Here is an 18696-nt window from a genome sequence, read left to right as displayed (position 1 = left end):
TAATTTGCAAATAAATTCATTAAAAATCCTACAATGTGATTTTCTGGATTTTTTTTCTCAATTTGTCTGTCATAGTTGATGTGTACCTATGATGAAAATTACAGGCCTCTCTCATCTTTTTAAGTGGGAGAACTTGCACAATTGGTGGCTGACTAAATACTTTTTTTCCCCACTGTATAGGCTAGCAACCTCATGATGGTTAAGGGAAAATGTGATTATCATGTAGTAGCCTAAACCTACAGTTGAAGTCGGAAGTTTACATACACCTTAGCCAAATACATTTAAAGTCAGTTTTTCACAATTCTGGACATTTAATCCTAGTAAAAATTCCCTGTCTAGGTCAGTTAGGATCACCACTTTATTTTAAGAATGTGAAATGTCAGAATAATAGTAGAGAGAATGATTTATTTCAGCTTTTATTTTTTTCATCACATTCCCAGTGGATCAGAAGTTTACATACACTCAATTAGTATTTGGTAGCGTTGCCTTCAAATTGTTTAACTTGGGTCAAACGTTTCGGGTAGCCTTCCACAAGCTTCCCACAATAAGTTGGGTGAATTTTGGCCCATTCCTCCTGACAGAGCTGGTGTAACTGAGTCAGGTTTGTAGGCCTCCTTGCTCGCACACGCTTTTTCAGTTCTGCCCACACATTTTCTATAGGATTGAGGTCAGGGATTTGTGTTGGCCACTCCAATACCTTGATGTTGTTGTCCTTAAGCCATTTTGCCACAACTTTTGAAGTATGCTTGGGGTCATTGTCCATTTGGAAGACCCATTTGCGACCAAGCTTTAACTTCCTGACTGATGTCTTGAGATGTTGCTTCAATATATCCACATAATTTTCCTTCCTCATAATGCCATCTATTTTGTGAAGTGCAACAGTCCCTCCTGCAGCAAAGCACCCCCAAACCATGATGCTGCCACCCCCGTGCTTCGTGGTTGGGATGGTGTTCTTCGGCTTGCAAGCACACCCTTTTTCCTCCAAACATAACGATGGTCATTATGGCCAAACAGTTCTATTTTTGATTCATCAGACCAGACGACATTTCTCCAAAAAGTATGATCTTTGTCTCCATGTGCAGTTGCAAACCGTAGTCTGGCTTTTGTATGGAGGTTTTGGAGCAGTGGCTTCTTCCTTGCTGAGCGGCCTTTCAGGTTATGTCAATATAGGACTCGTTTTACTGTGGATATAGATACTTTTGTACCTGTTTCCTCCAGCATCTTCACAAGGTCCTTTGCTGTTGTTCTTGGATTGATTTGCACTTTTCGCACCAAAGTACATTAATCTCTAGGAGACAGAACACGTCTCCTTCCTGAGCGGTATGACGGCTGCGTGGTCCCATGGTGTTTATACTTGAGTACTATTGTTTGTACAGATGAACGTGGTACCTTCAGGCGTTTGGAAATTGCTCCCAAGGATGAACCAGACTTGTGGAGGTCTACAATTGTTTTTCTGAGGTCTTGGCTGATTTATTTGGATTTCCCCATGATGTCAAGCAAAAAGTTTGAAGGTAGGCCTTGAAATACATCCACAGGTACACCTCCAATTGACTGAAATGATGTCAATTAGCCTGTCTGTCAAGGGGTGCTGAAGGTGGGTGTGGTGCATGAATCAAGCGCAGGATGCAGAAGCTCAGTCCAAAAGACTTTAGGGCAATATTCACATAGAAAATAAGCACAATAAGCCCGAAGGCGAAATAACGGCGCACACAGGCGTCAATCAAACGGCGCACTAACATGTGCGAAAAACCTCTCCAAAACACTGGAGGGAAATACGTAGCTCCAACACGAAACAGAAGAGCAATCACACACAAAGACAAACACACACAACGAGAACTAAATAGGACACTAACGAGGACTAACAAGACACAGGTGTACAACATCAAGACAAAACCAAACGAACATGAAACATAGATCGGTGGCAGCTAGTACTCCGGGGACGACGACCGCCGAAGCCTGCCCGAACCAGGAGGAGGAGCAGCCTCGGCCAAAACCGTGACAGTACCCCCCCCCCTTGACGCGCGGCTCCAGCCGTGCGCCGACCCCGGCGACGACCAGGAGGACGCGGAGCAGGGCGCGCGGGATGGTCCCGGTGGAACTCCGACAGGAGAGATGGGTCTAGGATGTCCCTCCGCGGCACCCAGCACCGCTCCTCCGGGCCGTACCTTTCCCACTCCACGAGATACTGGAGACCCCCCATCCGGCGTCTTGAGTCCAAGATGGACCGAACGGTGTACGCCGAAGCCCCCTCGATGTCCAGTGGGGGCGGAGGAGTCTCCCCTATCTCATTGTCCTGGAGTGGACCAGCTACCACCGGCCTGAGAAGAGACACATGGAACGAGGGGTTAATTATCTTATACTCAACAGGTAGATGTAACCTATAACACACCTCGTTCAATCTTCTCAGGACTTTAAAGGGCCCCACAAACCGCCGACCCAGCTTCCGGCAGGGCAGGCGGAGGGGTATGTTTCTGGTAGAGAGCCAGACTCGATCTCCGGGTGCGTACACCGGCCCCTCACTGCGGTGGAGATCGGCGCTCGCCTTGTGACGAAGGACGGCCCGCTGCAGGTGGACGTGGGCAGCGTTCCACGTCTCTTCCGAGCGCCTCATCCAATCATCCACCGCAGGGGCCTCGATCTGGCTCTGCTGCCAAGGTGCCAGAACCGGCTGGTAACCTAACACACATTGGAAGGGGGTTAGGTTGGTAGAGGTGTGGCGGAGAGAGTTCTGGGCCATCTCGGCCCAGGGAATGTACCGTGCCCACTCCTCCGGCCGGCCCTGGCAATACGACCTCAGAAACCTACCCACATCCTGGTTGACACGTTCTACCTGCCCGTTACTCTCCGGGTGGTACCCTGAGGTAAGGCTAACCGAGACCCCCAAACGCTCCATGAACGCTCTCCAAACACGGGAGGTAAACTGGGGGCCTCGATCAGACACTATATCCTCGGGTACCCCGTAATGCCGGAAGACGTGGGTAAATAGGGCCTCAGCGGTCTGTAGGGCAGTAGGAAGACCCGACATAGGGAGAAGACGACAGGCCTTAGAGAACCGGTCCACAACGACCAGGATGATGGTATTCCCCTGAGAGAGGGGAAGGTCTGTCACAAAATCCACCGAGAGGTGGGACCATGGTCGTTGTGGAACGGGCAGGGGTTGTAACTTACCCCTGGGCAGATGTCGGGGCGCCTTACACTGGGCGCACACCGAGCAGGAGGAGACATAAACCCTCACATCCCTAGCCAAAGTGGGCCACCAGTATTTAGTGCTAAGGCAATGCACTGTCCGGCCAATACCCGGATGTCCAGAGGAGGGTGACGTGTGAGCCCAGTAAATGAGTCGATCCCGAATCTCGAGCGGAACGTACTTCCGACCCTCAGGACACTGTGGAGGGCTGGGGTCGGTACGCAACGCTCGCTCGATTTCGGCAACGACCTCCCACACCACCGGTGCCACAAGGCAAGACTCCGGTAGTATGGGAGTAGGCTCAACGGACCTCTCCTCCGTGTCATACCGCCGGGACAGCGCATCTGCCTTACCATTCTGGGACCCAGGTATGTACGTGATTTTAAATACGAACCTGGTGAGAAACATACTCCATCGAGCCTGGCGAGGGTTCAGTCTCCTCGCTGCCCGGATGTACTCCAGGTTCCGATGGTCAGTCAAAATGAGGAAAGGGTGTTGAGCCCCCTCAAGCCAATGCCTCCACACCTTAAGGGCTTGAACTACAGCTAACAGCTCCCTGTCCCCAACGTCATAGTTACGCTCCGCCGGGCTGAGCTTTTTTGAGTAAAAAGCACAGGGGCGGAGTTTAGGTGGCGTGCCGGACCGTTGAGAGAGAACGGCCCCTATATCAGCCTCAGACGCGTCTACCTCAACCTGAAAGGGTAATGCGGGATCCGGATGCGCCAGCACCGGAGCCGACGTAAACAGGTCCTTCAGTCTCCTAAAGGCCCTGTCCGCATCAGCTGACCACTGCAGGTGGACCGGACCCCCTTTCAGAAGGGACGTGATGGGAGCTGCCACCTGTCCAAAACCCCGGATAAACCTCCGGTAGTAATTCGCAAAGCCCAATAACTGCTGCACCTCTTTTACAGTGGTTGGAGTTTGCCAATTACGCACAGCGGACACACGATCCACCTCCATTCTCACCCCTGACGCGGACAACCGATAACCCAAAAAGGAGACCAACTCCTGGAAAAACAGACATTTCTCTGCCTTGACATATAGGTTGTGCTCCAACAGCCTCCTCAATACACGACGCACCAGGGTTATATGCTCGGCTCGGGTAGACGAGTACACCAGAATGTCATCAATGTACACGACCACCCCTTGTCCCTGCATATCCCGGAAAATGTCATCTACGAAGGATTGGAAGACTGATGGAGCATTCATCAACCCATATGGCATGACGAGATATTCGAAATGACCTGACGTGGTACTAAACGCTGTCTTCCATTCGTCGCCCTCCCTAATGCGCACCAAGTTATACGCGCTCCTGAGATCCAATTTTGTGAAAAACCGCGCTCCATGCAATGACTCTGTCATGGTCGCAATCAGAGGGAGTGGATAACTGTATTTCACAGTAATCTGATTGAGACCACGGTAATCAATGCACTGGCGCAACCCTCCATCTTTCTTCTTCACAAAAAAGAAACTTGAGGAGGCGGGAGAAGTGGAGGGCCGAATGTATCCCTGTCTCAAAGATTCGGCTATGTAAGTCTCCATAGCTTTTCTCTCCTCTTGAGACAAAGGATACACGTGGCTCCGTGGGAGCGCTGCTCCTACCTGGAGATCAATCGCACAATCCCCCTGTCTATGAGGAGGCAACTGCGTCGCCCTAGTTTTACTAAACAACGAGAGCTAAATCCCCATATTCAGGCGGAATGTGCAGTGCGGGCACTTGGTTTGGACTTTCCACCGAAGTCGCCCCCACGGAAACACCCAGACAGACATCGCCCCTCGCACTGAGCAGACCACCCATCGAGAGCCCTCTGTTGTCACGAAATAACAGGGTTATGGGTGCTTAACCAGGGAATTCCCAGCACCACTGGGTACGCAGGAGAGTCGATCAGATACAGCTGTATAGTCTCTTCATGACCCCCCTGCGCACACATCCTAAGTGGTGCTGTGATCTCCCTAATCAACCCCGACCCCAACGGGCGGCTATCTAAGGCATGAACGGGAAAAGGTTTGTCAACAGGTAGGAGAGGGATCCCTAAATCTAAACAAAACTTCCGATCAACAAAATTCCCAGCTGCGCCTGAATCTACTAGCGCCTTATGCTGGGAATGAGGTGCAACCTGTGGAAAACACACAGGTATACAAAAGTGCGCAACAGAAAGCTCTGGGTAAGTGGGACGTCTACTCACCTGGGAGTCCCCCCCAGTGTGTGGCCTGTTGTCTTCTCCCCCGGAGAACCCTCCCCAGCACCTGGCCGCAGTGTGCCCTCCACGACCGCACTTGGTGCAGGAGACAGGCCCCCTCGGGCTCCTCCTCCTCCTTTCTCTAGCGCCGGCACCCCCGAGCTCCATAGGGCTCGGCTCGGAGGTGCCGGAGGGCGGAATGGACGGACCCCCCTCGGGACGTCCACGGGTGGCCAGCAGGGTGTCCAGACGGATGGACATATCGACCAACTGGTCGAAGGTGAGATGGGTATCCCTGCAGGCCAACTCACGTTGAACGTCCTCCCGTAGGCTACATCGAAAATGGTCGATGAGGGCCCGTTCATTCCACCCTGCGTCCGCCGCTAGAGTCCGGAACTCTAGAGCAAACGCCTGTGCGCTCCTCCTCCCCTGTCTCAGGTGGACTAGACGCTCCCCCGCCGCTTTGCCCTCAGGTGGATGGTCGAACACTGCCTTGAAGCGGCGGGAGAACTCGGCGTAGGAGATGGTGTTGGCGTCCATCTTCCTCCACTCGGCGTTAGCCCACTCCAACGCCTTGCCCGTGAGACAGGAGATGAGGGCGGAAACGCTCTCGTGTCCCGAGGGCACCGGGTGTACAGTGGCCAGGTAGAGCTCCACCTGCAGGAGGAACCCCTGACACCCGGCAGCTGTTCCATCATACGCCCTCGGGAGCGAGAGCCGAATCCCCCTGGGTTCCGGACCTGGGACTGGTGGACCGGCCGATGGGATTGGCAGGGTAGGTGGAGGTGTGGGTACCCCGCTGGCCTCCCATCGGTGCAGGGTGTTGATGACGTCCTGTAGAGCGGTCCCCATTTGTCGTATCTGGTCATCTTGGCCGCGAACATGCTCCTCGAGCGACTCAGGTGTAACTGCAGATCCTGCTGATTCCATTTTGGTGTGTGATTCTGTCAAGGGGTGCTGAAGGTGGGTGTGGTGCATGAATCAAGCGCAGGACGCAGAAGCTCAGTCCAAAAGACTTTAGTGCAATATTCACGTAGAAAATAAGCACAATAAGCCCGAAGGCGAAATAACGGCGCACACAGGCGTCAATCAAACGGCGCACTAACATGTGCGAAAAACCTCTCCAAAACACTGGAGGGAAATACGTAGCTCCAACACGAAACAGAAGAGCAATCACACACAAAGACAAACACACACAACGAGAACTAAATAGGACACTAACGAGGACTAACAAGACACAGGTGTACAACATCAAGACAAAACCAAACGAACATGAAACATAGATCGGTGGCAGCTAGTACTCCGGGGACGACGACCGCCGAAGCCTGCCCGAACCAGGAGGAGGAGCAGCCTCGGCCGAAACCGTGACACTGTCAGAAGCCTCTAAAGCCATGACATCATTTTCTGGAATTTTCCAAACGGGCACAGTCAACTTTGTGTATGTAAACTTCTGACCCACTGGAATTGTGATACTGTGAATTCTAAGTGAAATAATCTGTCTGTTAGCAATTGTTGGAAAATTGCTTGTGTCATGCACAAAGTAGATGTCCTAACCGACTTACCAAAACTATAGTTTGTTAACAAGACATTTGTGGAGTGGTTGAAAAACAAGTTTTAATGTCACCAACCTAAGTGTATGTAAACTTCTGACTTCAACTGTATCAATGTTACATTGAGCTGGGTGAATGGAATATGAATGACAGTCATCCAATATGCTGTAATAGAATTAAGGCCATGTTCATAAAAATTATATATTATCCTCCCTCATCTTAAACGGCACAGACCGCCACTGGTGTACAACAGGGTGTTCATACAAGCCACAGTTATTATAACCAAGTTGCCCTCTCAGTGCAAACATATTTTGAGCTCCTTCAAAATATGTTTGTTTTCAGAATCAAGAAAAATGTAATATGCATGAAATAATGCGCTCCATTGTCATAAGCATTTCCCCAGTTCGTATCTAGGTATCTGAGAGACTCAAAGTTATCTGGTGTGTAAAGTAATGTAAATCTTTAGATGACTTTGGATGCATGCTTTTTAGACAAAAATGCCTACCGGCCTGTGACAAGATTTTGTAATGTTATACCTTGACTACATCCTGTAGGCATCGTTGAATGTGAGACCAGTGTCACGATCGTTCATGAACGAGAAGGACCAAGGCGCAGCGTGATATGCATTCATATTTATTTCACGAATAAATGCACAACCAAAACAACAAACGAAACGTCCAAGGTAGACAAATAACATACCTCACACGGAACAAGATCCCACAACTAACTCGTGCCAAAAGGCTGCCTAAGTATGCCCCCAATCAGAGACAACGAGCTACAGCTGCCTCTGATTGGGAACCACCCCGGCCAACATAGATCTACACATCATAGATACTATAACAATGAACAAACACAACACGGAATATACACATCCTGACTCAACAAATAAACGTCCCTTGAGTCAGGGCGTGACAACCAGTGCATCAGTAAGCACTGCGTGAGCTACTGTCTTACAACACAGCAGGCTAATGTGCTGTTAGAAATGTTTAAATGTACCCAACCATTTTACTCTCATGTTTGAGCTCTCAAAACAGCATGAAGTCATCAGATATTCATAATTTTGCTTTGCTATTGATGAGTGGGGATATGATGACATAACAAAGCAGCTTAAAGTAACAGTGCAGTCTTTAAGTACAATCTGCAGTATGAACTACTGTTTACAAAGATCTGCATATGTATGTACCTGTGGATCTTTATTTCTGTGATTGCTCTGCATGTCTTCCAAAGCTCTGTTTCCCTCTTCTTGTTTTCCTCTCTCCTCCAGTGTTGGTATACAGTAACAGTGCTGATCCATGGTGGAGCTGAGTTCACTACTGCCCAAGCATATCCAGCTAATTATTGAGCTGAAGGACTGCTTAGTGAGCCTTGCACTTAAAAACCCAACCCGCCTCTGAGACCATGCTGGGCAGAAGTCAGCTGCAAACAGCAAGGTACTCTCTATTGTACTGTATTCCCATAATCCTATTAATTCTATTTAAATCGACAACAACCACTTGAAAGCCCAATTACTGTTCCTTACATTGATCAAAGCAGTCACCAGAATTAAACAATGAATCAACAACCCAGAGGATATGCATAATGTAATGTAAATAATAACTCATATAGTTAGAACCCATTCCTGCTTCTAATTAGGAGAACCCATATTTAACTGGAATTCTGTGTTGAATATGCTTCAACATTGGGTGGGCGGTGGGTTGAAGGTGGACAGAGAATCAGCAGGAGAATCACCAGAAGAAGCCGTCTCTTTCCCAGGGGACTGACAGACAGCCATCATCCGCCTGCTGTGCATTTGGAGAGTGATCTTTCCCAAGCTGGAGTCAGCCTGACAAACAAACACATACATGTACAGTATTTGGAGAGTTACAGTATGCCAAGGTGAGGGCAATGAAAGGATTCATGATGGATAGGGATAGGGTCCTGAGTTTCCATACCACATCTCCTGATCAAGAAAACTGGGCCCTAGTGGTCTAGTATAATGATGGATATATGTAAATTATGACGAGAATAAAATGATATTTCACCCTTGAAACAAACTGTCAAACATTTTCATTCCTTGAGAGTGTCCTAAATTCGAACTCTGTCCATTTCCCACTGCATTTATTATTAGCAAGGTTTGTAAACAACATATTAAAATGTGCTTCCTGTTTTGACTGTGATCCTGCCGAGTTGGGTGAAGCCACCTTGTCACCGGAAACTCTCTTGGGTACAGTGCGAGATTGCTTTATGCCATTGGCATGCACCTATGGGTGGGAGACTTGGATATATTTTACATTTTAGTCATTTAGCAGACGCTCTTATCCAGAGCGACTTACAGTTAGTGAGTGCATACATTTTTCATATTAGTTTGTTTTAATGTGTAATTCCCACTACAACCTGTGAAAGGCACAATACGGCAGAAAGCGTCTGTTTTGCTGGTAAGCCACACAAAGAAGAATACATTTCAATCTGGGGTGCGTTCAGTTCGCTTTGACATTTGCTATGTTGTGTGACGCTTTGTACTGAATGACACGTTTCCCCAAAACGGTGTGCACCGTTCTTCAACAGCCTTTGAGGTACATTTGCTCCCATTTGGTGGGTGTGGCAAGGTGTGGTCTCATCAATATGGATGTGACCATCTTAAATATAAAACTTGTGCAGCACACCATACGATAATTTCACTCTAGGACACCATAATCACGTTTTTCAACTGGTTGTTCAGTACAGTACTGTTTCCATTTAATTCAACGTTGCAATCCTTTGTTGTACTGAACGCAACCCTGGTTTAGCAACCTAGAAAATTACCAATGCTAAATGTTAATGGATATATGAATTCAAGTAAGGAGAGCAAACCCAGGGGAAAATGACTGCCCCCTCTCATTGAAGCCACGGTAGTTCAATGCCAACCGTGGTGCTGCAGGCATTGTTTTCAGAAAACAGGATCACCCATTATAGGGAATGGGAAAATAGCAATATTTGTATTCAACTTTCATGTAAAAAAACTATTAGAAGACAATCATGGTAACAATAGTTGCTTCTAATACACCAGATGTATGTCCTTGAACCGAATATTTAAAAATCGCACACCGAATAAGTTATAATGATAATTTAGTTGCTAATGGCAGCCTGCAATACACCAGTCGGCCTTCAACTGGAGTTACTCAATGATAAGGGGCAGCACTGAGCTAGCCTGCAACTTCACTTCCTGGAGTTGCTCTAACTGTGCATGTTATGTATCCATGAGTTGCCAATTTAACCGACTTAATATGGCATCAATGCGTTATTGAGTCTATACATAGGAATGAATGGTGTTGTGATCGATGGCTTTGTACATTCATATACAGTCATTGAACCAACCATACATTTAGCTTAGGAGCTCACTTTTCAACATATCATAAAAACATTATTTTGGGGCAAATTTGAAGTAGTTTTTTTGGAACAATTGTGAGGAATTACCTGGGTTGTATTCACTAAGAACCAAACAAAACCAAACGGAAGCAAACGGAATGAAACTGGGAGGGACTTACCTGAATTTGTCCATTTTGTTGCAAAACATTTTCCATTTGGAGTAAATGGTTTCTGTTGCAAAACATTTTACAACCTTTGCTACGGTCTTCGTCTAAATGAAAACATCCCTGAATTTGTCCAACAGAAACTCGTTTTCATTGTAAAATGTCTTCCATTTGCAAATGTTTGCTACAGTTTGGACTAATGATTACACCCCTGGTGTGCACTTTTTCTATTCCCTCTGGGAATCAAGACTACATAGGTTTTTATGGATATATGGAATACATGTTATGTTTTGGACACAGCTCAATGTTAGGACACTCAGAAGGTAAGAACATGTTTGACAAAGTTTGTTTCAAGGGTGAAATATACGTTTAAAGGTCGTGGCCTCTAGTAAAGATGCCGTTTATAGTCTACCTCACATTAACCTGTAGGACTGTAGTACATAGTCACATTGTCATACAGCATCTGAGGTAAATGTGTTGTGTGACATACAGGGAGACAGTAGGCGTAATAGAGGCAACAGCATTAGTGGCGCTTAGCGCACCTACTTTCAGTTTTTCGGAGATGCATAGCAACAGAGTACCTGCAATAAGCATTGTATAGTGAAGAAAAATATACACGCAACATTCAACAATTTCAACGATTTTACAGAGTTACAGTTCATGTAAGGAAATCAGTCAATTGAAATACAATTAACAAAAATATAAACGCAACATGCAACAATTACAAAGGTTTTACTGAGTTACAGTTCATGTAAGGAAATCAGTCAATTGAAATAAATTAATTAGGCCCTAATTTATGGATTTCACATGACTGGGAATATAGATATTCATATGTTGGTCACAGATGTGCATCTGTTGACCACCATTTGCCTCATGCAGCCCAACATCTTCTTTGTATACAGCTGATCAGGCTGTTAATTGTGGCCTGTGGAATGTCGTCCCACTCCTGTTCAATGGCTGTGCGAAGATGCTGGATATTGGCGGGAACTGGAACACACTGTTGTACACGTCGATCCAGAGCATCACAAACATGCTCAATGGGTGACATGTCTAGTGAGTATGCAGGACATGGAAGAACTGGGACATTTTCAGCTTCCAGGAACGGTGTACAGATCCTTCCGACATGGGACCGTGCATTATCATGCTGAAACATGAGGTGATGGCGGCAGATGAATGGCAGGACAATGGGCCTCAGGATCTCATTACGGTGTCTCTGTGCATTCAAATTGCCATCGATAAAATTCAATTTTGTTTGTTGTCCGTAGCTTATGCCTGCCCATACCATAACCCCTCCGCTACCAAGGGGCACGCTGTTCGCAACGTTGACATCAGCAAACCTCTCGCCCACACGATGCCATCTAACTGGTACAGTTGAAACTGGGATTCATCTGTGAAGAGCACACTTCTCCAGTGTGTCAGGTTCTATCGAAGGTGAGCATTTGCCCACTGAAGTCGGTTACGACGCCGAACTGCAGTCAGGTCAAGACCCTGGTGAGGTTGATGAGCACGCAAATGAGCTTTCCGGAGACGGTTTCTGACAGTTTGTGCAGAAATTATTTGGTTGTGCAAACCCACAGTTTCATCAGCTGTCCAGGTGGCTAGTCTCAGAAGATCCCGCAAGTGAAGAAGCCGGATGTGGAGGTCCTGGTCTTGCGTAGTTACACGTGGTCTGCGGTTGTGAGGCCGGTTGAACGTATTGCCAAATTCTCTAAAACGACATTGGAGGCAGCTTACGGTAGAGAAATTAACATTCAGTTCTCTGGCAACAGGTCTGGTGGACATTCCTGCAGTCAGCATTCCAATTGCTTGCTCCCTCAAAACTTGAGACATCTCTGGCATTGTGTTGTGTGACAAAGTTGCACATTTTAGAGTGGCCTTTTATTATCCCCAGCACAAGGTGCACCTGTGTAATGATCATGTTGTTTAATCAGCTTCTTCATATGCCACACATGTCATGTGGATGGATTATCTTGGCAATGGAGAAATGCTCACTAACTGGGATGTAAACAAATGTGTGCACAAATGTTTAGAGAAAAAAGCTTTTTGTGCATATGGAACATTTCTGGGATCTTTTATTTCAGCTCATGAAACATGGAACCAACACTATACATGTTGCGTTTATATTTTTGTTCATTCTATATTAGCAGCTCAATATTTCCAAACATATCAGTACACATAGGGCTACCAACTCGGACCAAACTAATTCTGGTAGTTTTGTTGTTTAGTATTGTTTCATCAAACAGGATTTTGATCAGGCAATAAAAAAAATCTAACAAAATAACTTTAGCCTACATGCTCACCAGGAAACTCTCCTGAGTCTGAATCTCCCGTTTAGATTCAATAAAAAGGTTTATTGGGCATCACAAGGTTACAGTGTTGTCTGCCAATGCATTCACAACTACAGTTTTAGGATCTTAATTTGAGCCAATTTGCTACAGCAGGAAAATAATCCTGCAGCAACAGGAAATGTGAATTATTGTGTGTCATATAATCAATGTAAGACATTTTAGGGCTTGATACATTTTTCGTGCTGGAAATTTTTCTAAGTGAAATTTATAAACTTCAGAAGCCTTTTTAAACCTCAAATACACTACAAGTTTTACATTTCATGCAACAGGGTGATCAAATTAAGATACTACATCTGTAAATTGACAGACAAGAACATTCTTTAGCAGCGGCAGTTAATGATTCACTTGAAGATTACATTTAAAATCATCCAAAGCTTGAAAACCTAGGCCTACAGTATATGTGTTGTCTATTTTTAGTTGAACCCTGGGTTTAATTGAAACAAAAGCTGTTGATGACTTTGCAAATCCTATATAGCCCTAAATAGTATCATTGATTATATACAGTGCCTTCTGAAAGTATTCACACCCCTTGACTTTTTCCACATTTTGTTGTGTTACAGACTGAATTTTAAATGGATTATATTATGATTTTTTTTTTTCTGGCCTACACAAAATAATACACACAATAATACCCCATAATGTCAGTGGAATTATGATTTAAAAAAAATAAAATTAATTACAACTGAAAAGCTGAAATATCTTCAGTCAATAAGTATTCAAACCTTTATAGTTTGTGTGTATGTAGTGATATGTAGGCTGTGTGTGCCTTTAAAAAAAATTGATGTTAATGTTCTGTATTATGTCATTTTTTATGTTTTTTTGTGGACCCCAGGAAGAGTAGCTGCTGCTTTTGCAACAGCTAATGGGGATCCTAATAAAATACCAAATACCTTTGTTATGGAAAGCCTAAATAAGTTCAGGAGTAAAAATGTGCTTAACAAGTAACATAATAAGTTGCATGGACTAACTCTGTGTGCAATAATAGTGTTTAAGAGTGTTGATTTTTGAATGACTACCTCATCTCTGTACCCCACACATACAATTATCTGTAAGGTCTCTTAGTCGAACAGTGAATTTCAAACATGGATTCACCAAAAGGACCAGGGAGGTTTTCCAATGCCTCACAAAGAAGGGCACCTATTGGTAGATGGGTAGAAGGAAAAAAAACAGACATTGAATATCCCTTTGAGCATGACAAAGTTATTCATTACACTTTGGATGGTCTATCAATGCACCCAGTCACTACAAAGATACAGACATCCATCCTCACTTCCCGGAGAGGAAGGAAACCGCTCAGGGATTTCACCATGAGGCCAATGGTGACTTTAAAACAGATAAAGAGCTTAATGACTGTGATAGGAGAAAACTGATGATGGATCAACAACATAATATTTACTCCAATACCAACCTTATTGACAGAGTGAAAAGGAAGCCAGTACAGAATACAAATATTCCAAAACATTTATCCTGTTTGCAACAAGGCACTAAAGTAATACTGCTAAAGCATGGGAAAGCAATTAACTTTTTGTCCTGAATACAAAATGTTTGGGGCAAATCCAATTCAAGGAGTACCACTCTACATATTTTCAAGCATAGTGGTGGCTGCATCATGCTATGGGTATGCTTGTAATCTTTATGGACTCGGGAGTTTTTCAGGATAATAAAGAAACAGAATGGGGCTAAGCACAGGCAAAATCCTAGAGGATAACCTGGTTCAGTCTGCTTTCCACCAGACACTGGGAGATGAATTCACCTTTCAGCAGGACAGTAACCTAAAAAACAAGGCCAAATCTACACTGGAGTTGCTTACCAAGAAGAGAGTGAATGTTCCTGAGTAGCCGAGTTACAGTTTTGACTTAAATCTACTTGAAAATCTATGTCAAGACCTGAAAATGGTTGTCTAGCAATGATCAACAACCAATTTGACAGAGCTTGAAGAATTACGAAAATAATAAACGGGCAAATGTTGCACAATCCATGTGTGGAAATATTTTAGGGACTTACCCAGAAAGACTCACAGCTGTAATCACTGCCAAAGATGATTCTACAAAGTCACTGGTGTGACTAGTTTCCTTACAATTAATTTTCTCTGTTTAACTTACCTTTTGGAATTACTTTGATTTCAACAGTGGATATATTTTGTTATTAAGAGAAATCTCAATAATCAAACTCATGATAGCACATTGGTAGTAGTCAGTGACAAATATCGAAGCTAAGCAAGGATGGGCTTGGTTAAAACCTTGGATGGAAGACCAAATGACCAGCTGTGGATAGATCAACACTCCATTAGAAGGTGCTGCCCAGACTATTGTTTTTTTTCTGATAGTGGTTATAACGTTGAAGATCTGACATTGTTTCAAAGGTACAAATCCAACATATTTTATACATGGTTTGTCTATTGTGACGGCCCTGAATTTGTCTGAAACGTCTCAGTGCTTCTCCTCCCGATGGGGCGCTTCCCCTTTAATTCCCTATGAAATAGCCAGGATCAGCTGCGCAAAGAGGGGTGACAGTGGTGCGAATGAGGAAGTGTTTAACCCTCATTTCCGAAGCTCCTTGACTCCGTTTTTGTTTTGTTGTATTTAAAAGTGTGTATTGTAGCCGTGTCGCAAGATCATTAAGAATCAGATCTACTAATGTCTATTGTTGGACTACCCATCTCTGTTGGACTCCGCTGTGGCCTTTCTGTTCTTGGCGGATTGGATTAACTGCCTTTGTGATTTACACCATGTTGGTTTGTGTTCAGTTGTTGGTGAAGACTACTGGGAGTTCTGAATACTTTTATTGTTGTGTGGTAATATTGTTTTTGAGATTCTGATTGAGACTGATTTACGGTACACTTTGTGAACGGACAATTGTTGACTGAGGTCATTTGGGTTCACTCTGCTGACTTACCGGGCTGGACTCTTTTAGGCCTGAGGTATGAGACTTTTACTGAGGAACCTCAGATATTATTATTTTGATACTATTATATTTGTGGCATCATTCATCTGGAATAATACAATTATTGCTAAATAAACCATTGTTTTGAAGTTATTTCTAATGTTAAGGGTTCATGAAAAGTTTATTTTCCATTTCTGACTTTTTGTATAGACTTGACAGACCAGAGATGACTCACCTACCTGGCACCCATAATAACCTCAAGTCAAGACCGTTACACTATGTTGAGAATTGGTTACACTGATTACATAATCCTGTGGTTGAAATCTCACCCTCAAAACAACAGTTTACATTTACTTTTTTCTAATCCAATATATTTTCCATGTAGATTCCAAGTCACAATATGTTGACAAAATACATTGAAAGATTGATTCAACCTGTTTGTGCCCAGTGGGATGAGTTATCTATTGTCAGCTGTATTAAGTGTATTTCCTTCTCACCCAACACCTGAGAAAGGGTATTTGCCTTACTCACTGAATTTGATTTGCCCTATCTGTCAAACAAGAGCAATTCCACGCCAGGATAGGCAAAAAATATTTTGCCCACTTTCATAATGATTTTCAAAACAATCATACATTTTGTGATACAAATGTAAAAAGCTGTCAAACATATTTTCTCCCAATGAAGTTTCTATGTGAGACTTTCCAGAACAATCTGGCAACCATTTTAGGCCCTCTTTAGACATAGACATGCCTCCAGTAAGACCCTATAATCTGTGAATGATATGATAGACATGATAGAGACATCTTGGTGTTCGTAATTTGTAATTTGCTCTAACATATGGAGTATGTCTAGATTCTGAAATATTTTTTGTACATTCATTTATTAAACAGAGTGGGCTCTCTGCTAATTTTGAAGTTAAGATACATTTTATGAGCACCACCAACGCAGTGAATGAGAAAATGGATTCAAATGGAACTCTGCTGGTGATTTTCTGAATCTGCAATCACAAAGGAAGGCTGTGATTGGTTAATTACCTATACATGTAATTTTCTATTTATAAAATGGTTCATATCTTCAGAAGTACAAGAGAGCCCACTCTGGAATTTGTACGTGTTTTGAAGAGTTTATTGTTCCAAACAACATAAAATAATAAAGATACTTTTGAGATATTGATATATATGATATTGTTTTATATTTTTCGTGATATCCAATTGGTAGTTACAGCCTTGTACTATCGCTGTAACTCCCGTACGGACACGGGAGAGGCGAAAGTCGAGAGCCATGCGTCCTCTGAAACACAACCCTGCCAAGCCACAATGCTTCTTGACTCACTGCTTGCTTAACAAGGAAGCCAGCCGCACCAACGTGTTGGAGGAAACACCATACAACTGCCAATCGTGTCAGTGTGCATGCACCTGTCCCGCCACAGGAGTAGCTAGAGCGCAATGGGACAAAGACATCCCGGCCGGCCAAACCCTCCCCTAACCTGGACGACGCGGTGCCAATTGTGCGCCACCTCATGGGTCTCCAGGTCGAGGCCGGCTGCGACACAGCCCGGGACCGTACCCGGGACTGTAGTGACGCCTCAAGCACTGCGACGGTCTCTCCAGAGATGTTCGATAGGGTTCGTCGGTGCTCTGGCTGGGCCACTCAAAGACTTGCCCCGAAGCCACTCCTGCGTTGTCTTCGCTGTGTGCTTAGGGTCGTTGTCCTGTTGGAAGGTGAACCGTCGCCCCAGTCTGAGGTCCTGAGTGCTCTGCAGCAGGTTTTCATCAAGGATCTCTGTACTTTGCTCCGTTCATCTTTCCCTCGATCCTGACTAGTCTCCCAGTAACTTCCGCTGAAAAACATCCCCACAGCATGATCCTGCCGCCACCATGCTTCACCGTAGGGATGATGCCAGGTTTCCTCCAGACATGATGCTTGGCATTCAGGCGAAAGAGTTCAATCTTGGTTTCATCAGTCCAGAGAATCTTGTTTCTCATGGTCTGAGAGTCTTTAGGTGCCTTTTGGAAAACTCCAAGCAGGCTGTCATGTGCCTTTTACTGAGGAGTGGCTTCCGTCTGGCCACTCTACCGTAAAGGCCTGATTGGTGGAGTGCTGCAGAGATGGTTGTCCTTCTGGAAGGTTCTCCCATCTCCACACAGGGACTCTGGAGCTCTTTCAGAGTGGCCATCGGGTTCTTGGTCACCTCCCTGACCAAGGCCCTTATCCCCCGGTGGCTCAGTTTGGCCAAGCGACCAGCTCTAGGAGGAGTCTTGGTGGTTCCAAACTTCTTCCATTTAAGAATGAATGATGGAGGCCACTGTGTTCTTAGGGACCTTCAATGCTGCAGCCATTTTTTGGTACCCTTCCCCACATCTGTGCCTCGACACGATCCGGTCTCAGAGCTCTACGGACAATTCCTTCAACCTCTTGGCTTGGTTTTTGCTCTGACATGCACTGTCAACTGTGGGACATTATATAGACTCCAAGTTGTTCCATTGATCAAGGATGATCAATGGAAACAGGATGCACCTGAGCTCAATTTCGAGTCTCATTACGAAGGGTCTGAATACTTATGTAAATACGTTTTTTTTATTTTTTATTTTTATAAATTTGCTAAAAATTATAAAAACCTCTTTTCACTTTGTCATTATGGGGTATTGTGTGTAGATTGATGAGGAAAAAAATTAGTTTAATACATTTTAGAGTAAGGCTGTAACGAAACAAAATGTGGAAAAAGTCAAGGGGTCTGAATACTTTCCGAATGGACTTAAAATGGCCACTTTCATCATTTACATTTTTTTGTGATACAAATGTAAAAATCATGTCAAATATCTTTCCTCCCAATGAAGTTTCTATGTGATAATTGCCAGAACAATCTAAGATACCTTTAATATTTTCGTCCTAACCTGGTGTTGAATCGCCCCTGTGACAATGTGCTATTCATGTGCTCTATTAGATCTATAACATTTACAGTAAGACATAGGCCTATTGTGTACATTTCAGTGGTTTTGATATCCTTCATTTAGCCTACCCCCTGGTCCTCCCATATAAAGTCCACACTGGTAATATGCC

This window comes from Coregonus lavaretus (genome assembly GCF_964263955.1).
Source record: "Coregonus lavaretus genome assembly, chromosome: 11".
Lineage (NCBI taxonomy): Eukaryota > Metazoa > Chordata > Actinopteri > Salmoniformes > Salmonidae > Coregonus > Coregonus lavaretus.
This window is presented reverse-complemented; position numbering follows the sequence as displayed.